Raw genomic sequence first — 10,244 nt, forward strand, 5'->3', positions numbered from 1 at the left:
TCTCAGGGCTGACTAAAATACTGTGGCTGGCTGTAATCCCTGGGGGTTAGTACACCAGCTGAGACTAGCTGGAGCACAGTAGTTCTCAGATCAAGTCTGAATTATTCCTTCTATAGTAGGGTGGTATAGGAAGTGGTTATGCTGGCTCTCCACCATTTGGGGACTCTCCCATACAAGAGAATCAGGGCCTGTTACTCTGGTGGTGCAAGAGAAACCAGATTGCAGAAGACAGTTTGGCCTTAAAACCGTGAAACATCACTGAGTCTTACAAAGCCCTCAAACACACTAGAGATTTTGTGAACAAGCATCCTAGTTACAGGGAAGCCCGATGAGCTTGAAAAGGGCTTTCGGAATTTAAATCAATTATTTATCTGGCTTATATATTTTATTGAGGTTACATCAATATACCACCCCAAAATTCAGCTTATTAAAGAGGTCTCATGTCAAAGTACGCCACATCATAAACTGATAGCTGGAGTTTGTTTTAGGTGTTAAGATGACTAGATATACTGTTGCTTTAATAGGCAAATGGAAGAGTCATTAATTCATTCCTGTGTTTTTTAAAGGTAGTGATCCACATTCCTGCTGCCTCTGAAGTAAGAAGTGGAATAGACAATACAGGTAAAAATCTCCTAAGTGCCATTACAAAAGAGACTTTAGGCACTCAGGAATCTACATTTCATTGATATATAAACTTAGCTTCCTAAAAGTCCTGCTTGAAATTGGGACTTAGGCTCCTAAGTAATTGAGGCACTTTTGAAAATGTTGCCCTGTCTTTTAATTTCTTTTCTATGAAGCATATTGTTTAAGTCAAAGAACAGATTTAAATTTTTTGTTAAAGTTAATGTTGAAAAATTATATAGTACACAGGTCAAAAAAAAAGTGTCTGTACATCTGGATATAGTGCTTAGATTATCCACAAATATACAGTTTGTTTTAAAAGTCATAAGATACTGTGGCAAAGCTCCAACCTTTTCTCCATGGGTCCCGCGCTTCCAGGCAGTTTATGCTAGCCTCAGAGCTCACTGCGACCCTCCATGTATCCCTTCTCTCTCTCTAGGGCCAGGGTTACAGTCTACTGAGCCCTTTTCATCATAAGCCAGCAAGGAAGTTGGTGAGAGAACTCCCACAGTCTCTGCTGTCCCTTCGGGCTTGTTCAAGAACAGTTTAGCCTCCTGTCCTGACAGGGGCCTGTCTTCCCCTCCCAGGAGGTGTGTTTCTGTAGTGGCAGGTTGGGGGGAATCCATGCCCACCCTCTACTTCAGGTTCCGGCCCAGGGACCCTGGTGGCAGCAGCTGTTGGCAGCTGACCTTTCATGGCCAGAGCTGCTACACTTCCCTGGGCCACTTCCCCACAGCTCTCCCACTTCTCTCTCTTAACGCCTTCTTCACCCTTACCTTAGGGCTCCCTTCCGGTGGCTTGAGGGTGTCTTTGTTACCCAGGCGCACTTCCTCTCCTCTGGCTCCCTTTTCCTCTATCCAGCCAGACCAAAATGAGCCCTTTTATAGTATCAGAGGGGCCTTAATTAGAGTCCTGTGTCCACCCTAGCCTGGAGCAGCCCCCACACTGGTCAGTCAGGGAACAGAAAACTGCTTATCCAGTGGCCAGTATATCTGCCTTTGACTACTCTATTACCATCTACAAAATCAGGGATAGGAGGTTGGCCAACAGGGTTTCCTGCTACTGTAGGGCCTATTTCCGCTCCTCTGTCCGTTCACGCATCCGGGCAGAGTTCCTCTGGGCAGCGTCTGCTGGCTCCCTTGATGCCTTCAAGGAGCAGTGAGCGCTGTCCAGGGTTTTCTGCTCGGTGTCCTCATCAGGTTCCCTTCATTTAGCCCTGTGACCTCACTCCCATTCCTATTATTTCATTAGTTGTCCCCCACAATTCTTTGGTATCACAGACCTATGGATCCTCCCCTTAGGCTGGGGGGAGGTCCTTTAGCACTTCCTGGATACCAACAGGACTATTCTGCTGTACCCAACTGGCCTGGGTCTATCACAATACATATAGTGCATAATCAGCAATAACCCAAATTTAGGTGAATAAATTTAACAATACAGTTTAGATATTAGCATCCAAGTAAGAACACCCAATGTGAGAAAAGATCAGTTTCACAGGCCCTGACTCTAAATTGCACTGAAGTCACTTGTGGCCCAGTCCAACTCCTACTGAAGTCCATGGAAAGATTCTGATTGACTTAAAGGGGAGTAGTGTCTAGCCCTTTTACCTCTGAAAAATGAGTGCTAATTGTGTAAAAGAGCTGTAAATGGTGTGAGTGGAGAATACTGCTTTGGTAACATTTTAGACCCACTTCACACAGGTGTAAATGTATGTACAATGTGCAGGGCAGTGGAGGATCAGGCCCTTTTTTCTACTGTTAATTTGATTTTGAGAGCCTTTGCTTTCCTGCTGTGTGTAAAGCTGGAGAAACACAATGGTTGCGACTATTTCAGATTGGAAAATCTTATGGGCGGAGAACATGTGTTATTCTCGGTTTATACTGTGTATGGCACAGAATAGAGTGATTTTTAATCATTGTTCCTCTTGCATCCCAGTCCTGATACATCACTGCATATTCTGTATTATCTCTTCCCGGTCTGACACTGTTTGTGACTCCAGACCTGTGCATTTTAAGATGAGAATTCAAATAGGCAAGGAAGAGAATTAAGAGATTATCAGACATCAGATGGTAGATAACTTGGGTTTATGCTTAAACGCTATAGTATCTCCATTTAAACACAATATCAAAAGGTATATTTCAATGTGGTTTGAAATGTGATTTGAAAAAATGACCCTAATCTCGTGAAAGACTATCCTGACACATGTATTTCACTAGCTTGTCCTTTTTTTCCCCTCTGAAGAATTAAAGTAGATATGCTAAAATGCTGCCTAGCACAGACTCCCCTACAGAAAGTGTTAAACTGTAACTGGCGATGGAAAGGGCTGATAAGGCCGTACAATATATGCCACTGACTTTGTGTGTGGCTGCTATTTTGACATGTCTGATACTGGAATAAGGAGGACTGCCTGTAACCAAACCTGCCAGTGAGGAAGTTACATGGTCAGAGATGTTTGGAATGTAATGAACATCCTTATCGTCACTGGTATCTTTACAACTGCTTAGATGACTTTTTAATTGTAGCTTAATGCATTTAATTATGACAACTCTTCTCCATTCTCAAGTATGATGTATTAATATTACAGATCATTAACATTGCTAAATTACTCTAATGACACAGAGTCCTCCATGTCCCAGTTAGACAGAGACTTGCTCTCTCATTTGGCTCTTTTGTTATTTGCCTCATAGGAAATTCATGCACGATTCTTGAATCTTTAAAGCATGTAGAAAGGCTGCTTCGGCTGCACCCTCCTTATTAAATTATTGATAGAGAAAATCCCCCATGTAAAGCTTCCCCATCTTGAGACTGCATGGCAGCTAATATTGTCTTACTAATATCCACTTCATCAATATAAAAGTTAGAAAGCCACGGCTCTTGAGCAGTTTTTTTTTAAATATATGATTAGAGCAGACTGTATTTAACATCTGCAAAATACTCATGCTTACAAGGTATGAGAAATGTGAGATGTTCCATTCTGTTTGCAATGGTTAGACCGTTTTAATCTCTTAACTTCAATATATGTCCTCTAGCAGACTATCCTTGGATTTCATTTTTAGATCCTTAAGGCTGCATATATCTGTCAAACAGACATAATGAATTTAAAGTGCTAATGCCTAGAAGACCAGAAAAAACATTGAAATATATCCTTGGTTGATTAAATTACCACCTCTAGCTACTTTACCTCCTTATGTCCAAACAGATTTCCTTTTTTACTTACCAAGTACCGGATCTGGAAGATGTGGAAGATGTAATTTCATGGTAAAAAACATGCACAAGTCTTTAGACAAGTACATATTCTTTAAACAGCTTTTCAAATATGTGCCTGTATGATAGGACTTGCAACTGACTAGAGATACTTTCAATTACACCCAACCTGCAGGTTAACCTTAGGGTGTAGCAAGTGACTTTTGTGTACCATTCTCAAAATATAATTAGTGTTAAAATCTCCGGCATTAAATTAAAGTTTTTTTTTTCTTAGGATAGCTCCACATTAAAATTTGTAGCTGCACAGCCTTTAAGACGGGAACCTGGATGTAAGCAACATAAGAAACCTTGGTGCTTTGAGTATTCTGAGCTAATTTGTTGCTCTTTATACATGCCTCTGGACAAGGAGACAATCCAAGGTGTCCAGTCAGTGCTGTGCGCTTCAGGGAAATGGTGTCCTGTGGTCCTAGAGTGGCCCTTGTTGACCTGTCCCGCCTTGACCTTTGTCTTTTCCATATGTGAGTGAGTTCTATAGGATAGAAAGCGGGATACAAAAGTGTACCAGAAATAGGGTCACGCCGAGTGTTTTGGGCTATAACGTCCTCCAATGTTGATACAGGCACCGGACTAGATCTTTTATGGGATTTTGGATCAGAACACAATGGCAGGGCTGAATTAGGGGCTTAGAAGACACACATGCAAATGTGCAAAGACAGACAGAGGCACAGTAAATCAATCAAAGAGACAAAGAAGCAGCAGATGTTGCTGTCACGCTGGAAGGATTGTCCCACGTCAAGTGGCTCCTTGAAAACTGGAGATCAAACTAAAATTTAATGTGGATGGTTCACCAATGGAGCCCAATTGGTACCTTTCAATTACCAAAGAAAGTTCCCACCCGTTCAAACCCAAGGCAAAGCTAGAGGACTGTTAGTTGGGTCTAAGTGCCAGGCCGCTTGGTTTTTGGGAGGCTAAAACTAAAGAATGCAATGAATTTGAAACGAAATGACAAGTATCAGAAGAAGCAGGAGCAGGGACCGAATGAAGGAGAGCAGATTTGTAGTGCTTTGAAATGAAACGTTATAATCCCCCCAACAATCCTGTTGACTGTGAGCTATAGCACTAGGAGTACAACACAGGGGGAAAAAAAGATACATTGTTGGATAAACAGCTTCTTATAGGTAAAAACTGAATGGTGCAAATAGATGAATAAGTCAACACAATGGGGAGGAGGAGGAGGGATGATTCAGTGGCAGTATAAGAAAAAGGTAAAAGTGAACAGAAGAGAGAAAGGGGGAGAAAAGAAAAAAATTTAAATGAGTGAGACAAAAAAGCAAAGAGAAAAAGAAAAGAGAACAAGAGGGGGAAAGAAGTAATATTTTCCTTGATAAAAATGCACAAAAGGGAAGATGAACTTTGTTCTTTTTCTCTTTCTACTCTCCTCTCTCTTTCTGCTTTTCGCCTCGCAGCACGCCAGCCTAAGCTGAGAGCTGTAATGTCATTAAATTGCAAATGCTTTTTCATTTCCGACACACACTGTTTACTTATCTGGCAAAAACATATGTTGGAAGGAATCCGTTAAATTCTGCCCATTGCCTTGGGTAAAAGTGCAATGGAAACGGACCCACTGAGCTTCTTCTTTCTTCTTCTTTTAGCACTTCCCTTATCTACAAGACTGCTTCGCAGAAAACTGGCTAGTTCAATGAAAAATGAAGATACAGCAGGAGATTAGAGAAGAACACTGCGCAAAAAATTCCTGGAGAGAGGGTCACTCCATTGCAAATGATTTCACTCCTCTAGATCTGCATAAATTACTATTTTTAAGGCATCTCCAAAGTCTGTATATTTTTCTCACTCTGTCAAACATTTAATTTCACGCCCCGTGTTCTGAATATGCTAAAATGCATATCTCTGATGCACCTTTAAGCCAGAAAAACGAATGCAAAATTGAAGATAAAATGATGTGATTTGCACTACAAGCCTATTACTTGAGGTATTTACATATAGTTTACCTCTGCAGTTCTGAGAATGATTTATTAAAAAAAAAATCTGGATTAAGCTCATATAAATATGTATAAATCTTTGTTTAGAAAATAGATTTTGCAGCGGTTGTGTCAAAAAGTTCTTTAAGATTCTGTGAAGAATTTTCCTTTTAGCATGCTTAAAAAAATAAAAATAAAAAGGGACCGTATTTGACATTCTGCTTTGGCAGGAAAATAACCCACCACACACATTCTGTCATCCAGGATTTTTCTAGACTTGTTTTATTTTACACTTCTCTTCCTAAAACTACCCATTCATTTCATTTGCTGTGATGCCAAATAAAGTGAGCACTGGATTTCCCTAAACTCCACTGAAATAGTGGTTCAGATTTTATTAAAACAATTTTGTGTCTACGGGGAGAAGGAGAATGCCAGTTGGTATGGCAAACAACCGTGAATTTATCCTGGTTAGGGTCCCCACCAAAGTGTTCAGGCTGCACTGACACTAGTGCCCAATGTTTGGAGACAGATGTAGGAAGCGAGACATTCGGATTGTTTTAGGAATTCTTTTACATCCTAGGAGCGGCTCATTCAAACAGCACAGTAAGTACTATCTATTTCTCTTAAAAAAACAAAAACAACCCCCCACCCCCGATTCTCCTAAAACGGCATCTGTCCGAACAATAACATGTCACAGCTTTGGCCTCTTCCTGCAACTCCTCCCCACTCTAATAATCCGTGCAAAGAAAATGCTCAGATCTCTCCCCCTCCCCCAATTTATTTTAAGGATGTGGTTGAAGATCTCCAAGTTGACTAAATAAAAGCTGAGAATGAACTCTGCCCATGTGCTGGAATCTAAATGTTAAGATCAGTACAATGCTTCTAGGTTGCGCCTGTAGTGGTATTGTGAGAACAACTGTCTCTGAAAGCAGGTACAGGGGAAGAGCTATTACTTCAAAGGCTACATTAATCCGTTTGCAATTAAAATGCCTGTGTACAAGCATTGGATTGCTTTTGGGAGAGATAGGAGTTTGCTTACAAAGATTGAATTAGAGTTCCAGCATGATGCTCCTGCTTAGAGTTGTCTAATGACCATTTTAAATAATAAAACTTGGAGTAATTTTCAAGAGTTGTCATATTTTTTTCTCCCTCATGCAAAATAGCTTAACAATCCCCCCTAGTGGTATTTCCACTGCTGTTCAAGAACACACATTTCTGGTTGCAAGTATAGTACTACAAACAGACTGTGGGGACTATGTAGTTACACACGCACATACAAATCTATAGACACAAATGCATGTATATACTCCATCTGAGGGGCTGACAGCCATAGGACATTTTTCAGAGCTATGTAATAAATGAACTAATCATGCACTTTTTGAGAGCCTCACCTGCACTCTGCCCATTCATTCATCTCCTTTCCCCCTCATACTTATTTGAACATTCCAGACCCGAGCCACTTCAAACAGCACCATCAGTTTCTCCTTAGAAATGTTTCCTCCTCATTCCCCCCTACACCATTCCCCACAAATTAAATCTGCTCAAAGCTGAGGAATAGCAAAACGCAGCTCCGTCCTGAGCCCCCAGCTTTTCCTTACATAAAAATATCACAGATTTCCAGAGCACATCATCTAGCCATGGACACCTAACTTAATGGACTCTAAATGGTGACACTTACAGGTTCAAAAAAAGATATTTTAGGTAATTCGTGGTAGTTTTTATGGCTCCTTCTGAGCCCTCTACAACTATACTCGTAGCTAAGGTACCTAAAAACTATTCTATATAAACCAAAACCGTTAAACATTGCTAAAATAGCATTTTTGTAATGTACGAGGCATGTACAAAATACATGGTGGAGAGGTGGGATTTAAAAGTTTATATGGACTTGGCTGGACATGCCTTTGTCACTTGTGAATAAAATTACAGTAGTAGATTATAAACCCAGGATTACATTGACAGATCTAATTCACAGATTATAAAGCCAAAAGGGACCATTGTGATCACCCAGTCTGCCCTCCTGTATAACACAGACCATAGAACTTCCCCAAAATAATTCCTAGAGCAGATCTTTTTAAAAAAATCATTCAATCTTGATTTAACAATGGTCAGTGATGGAGAATCCATTATGACCTTTCGTAAATTGTTCCAAAGATTAATTACGCTCACTGTCAAAAAGTTACACTTTATTTCCAGTTTGAATTGATCTCTATGTTAGTACTTAAACACTGTAATCAAGTCCTCTCTTGACCTTCTCTTTGTTAAACTAAAGAGATTGAGCTCCTTGAGTTTATTACTATAAGGCAGGTTTTCTAATCCTTTCATCATTCTCTGAACCCTCTCCAATTTTTTATCATTCTTGAATTGTGGACACCAGAACATGCCACAGTAGTCCAGCAGTGGGCACACCAGTGTCTCTACAGAGGTCAAATCATTTCTCTACCTCTACTTAAGATCCTGCCTCTTTATGCATCCCAAGATGCATTAGCTCTTTTAGCCACAGCTTTACATTGGGACCTCACTTCCATATTATCCACCATGACTCCTAAATCTTTTTCAGAGTCACTGCTTCCCAGAATTAGAGTCCTCCATTCTGTAACTGTGGCCTACATTCTTTGTTCCTAGATGGATATACTTACATTTAATATTAAAACACATACTGTTTGCTTTCATTCAGTTTACTAAGCAATCCAGATCACTCAATCAGTGACTTGTCCTCTTCATTAGTTACCACTCTCCCATTTTTTGTGTCATTAGCAATCTTTAGCAGTGACAGTTTTATGTTTTCTGCCAGGTCATTGATAAAAATGTTAAACAGCAGGATCCCACTGGAAACATACCCGCTTGATGAAAATTCTCCATCTATTGTTACATTTTGAGACTATCAGTTAGCCAGTTTTCTGATCCATGTAATGCATGCCAGGTTAATTTGATATCATTCTAGTTTTTTAATCCAAATGTCATGTGGTACCAAGTCAAATGCCTTACAGAAATCAAAGTATATTACATCAACACTGTTACCTTTATTTACAATCTGTAATCTCATTAAAAAGAAAAAGACATCAAGTTAGTTCCACAGGATCTGTTTTCCATAAAATCATGCTGATTTTCATTAATTACATTACCACCTTTAATTCTTTATTAATCAAGTACCATATCAGTTGCTCCACTACCTACCCTGGGATTGATCTCTGGCTGACAGTCCTATAATTACCTGGATCATCCCATTTACTGTTTTTAAAAACTGGCACAACATTAGCTTTCTTCCAATTTTGTGGAACTTCCCCAGTGCTCCAAGATTTATTGAAAATCAACATTAGTGATCTAGTGAGCTCCTCAGCCAGCTCTTTTAAAACTTGTGGATGCAAATTATCTGATTTTAAAGTATCGGTCTATAGTAGCTTCTGTTTAACATTCTCCAGAGAAGTTAGTGGATTGGAAAGAGTTATCACCATATGATGAGACTACATCATCTGTTTTTGCTTCAAATACTGAACAGAATTATTTTTGAACATTTCTACCTTTTCTGCATTATTATTGATAATTCTACCGTTTGCATCTAGTAATGGACCAACAGCAGTGTCAGGATACTTTTTGGTCCTAATGTATTTTAAAAACTCCTATTTATTGTCCTTAATTTACAGATGTTAAAGTCAGAAGGGACCATCATGATCATCTAGTCTAGCCTCCTGCACATTTTTGGGCCACAGAACCTCACCCACCCATTCCTGTAGTAGGCCCATAACCTCTGGCTGAGGTACTGAAGTCCTCTGCTGGCCATAGATTTCTCCTTGTGTCCCTTTGTTCCCTTATCAAATTTCTACAATTCCTAACTACTGATTTATATATATTACTATCAAATTCCCCTTTCTTCCATTTGTTAAATATTTTTTTATTTTGTATAGGTGCCTTCACTTTCTCTCTAAACCAGGTCAGTTTTTAAATCACCAAGGTCTATTTCCTCAATTGTGGCTTTTTGGGCATCTAGTAAGGTGGTGTTAAATGATTCCCAGTTATAATTCACATTTTTTCTGATTAAATTCTTCCTCCCAGCTGATTTGGCTCATAATTGTTTCCAGCTTTGTGAAGTTGGCCCTATTAAGGTACCAAGTACATGTATTACTTCTCTCGACTTTGTTCTGCTTATCATTATTATAAATGTGATCAAGTCATGATCTCTTGTACCTAAGCTACCATTAAATTTTACTTCTATGATCAGTTCCTCTTTATCTGGTAGGACAAAGTCTAATAAATAATTCCCCTGTAGCGACTGCAACACTTTTTGAGGAAAGAAACTGTCATCTATAATATTTAAAATTCCAATGATATTTTAGTACTGGCAGCATGAGACCTCCAGAATATGTCATCAAATTGAAGTTCCCCATGACCTCACAGGTCGTCCCCCCCCCCCCCCCCCCCCCCCCCCCCCCCCCCCCCCCCCCC

Source organism: Trachemys scripta, chromosome 1 (assembly GCF_013100865.1).
Source record: "Trachemys scripta elegans isolate TJP31775 chromosome 1, CAS_Tse_1.0, whole genome shotgun sequence".
NCBI lineage: Eukaryota > Metazoa > Chordata > Testudines > Emydidae > Trachemys > Trachemys scripta.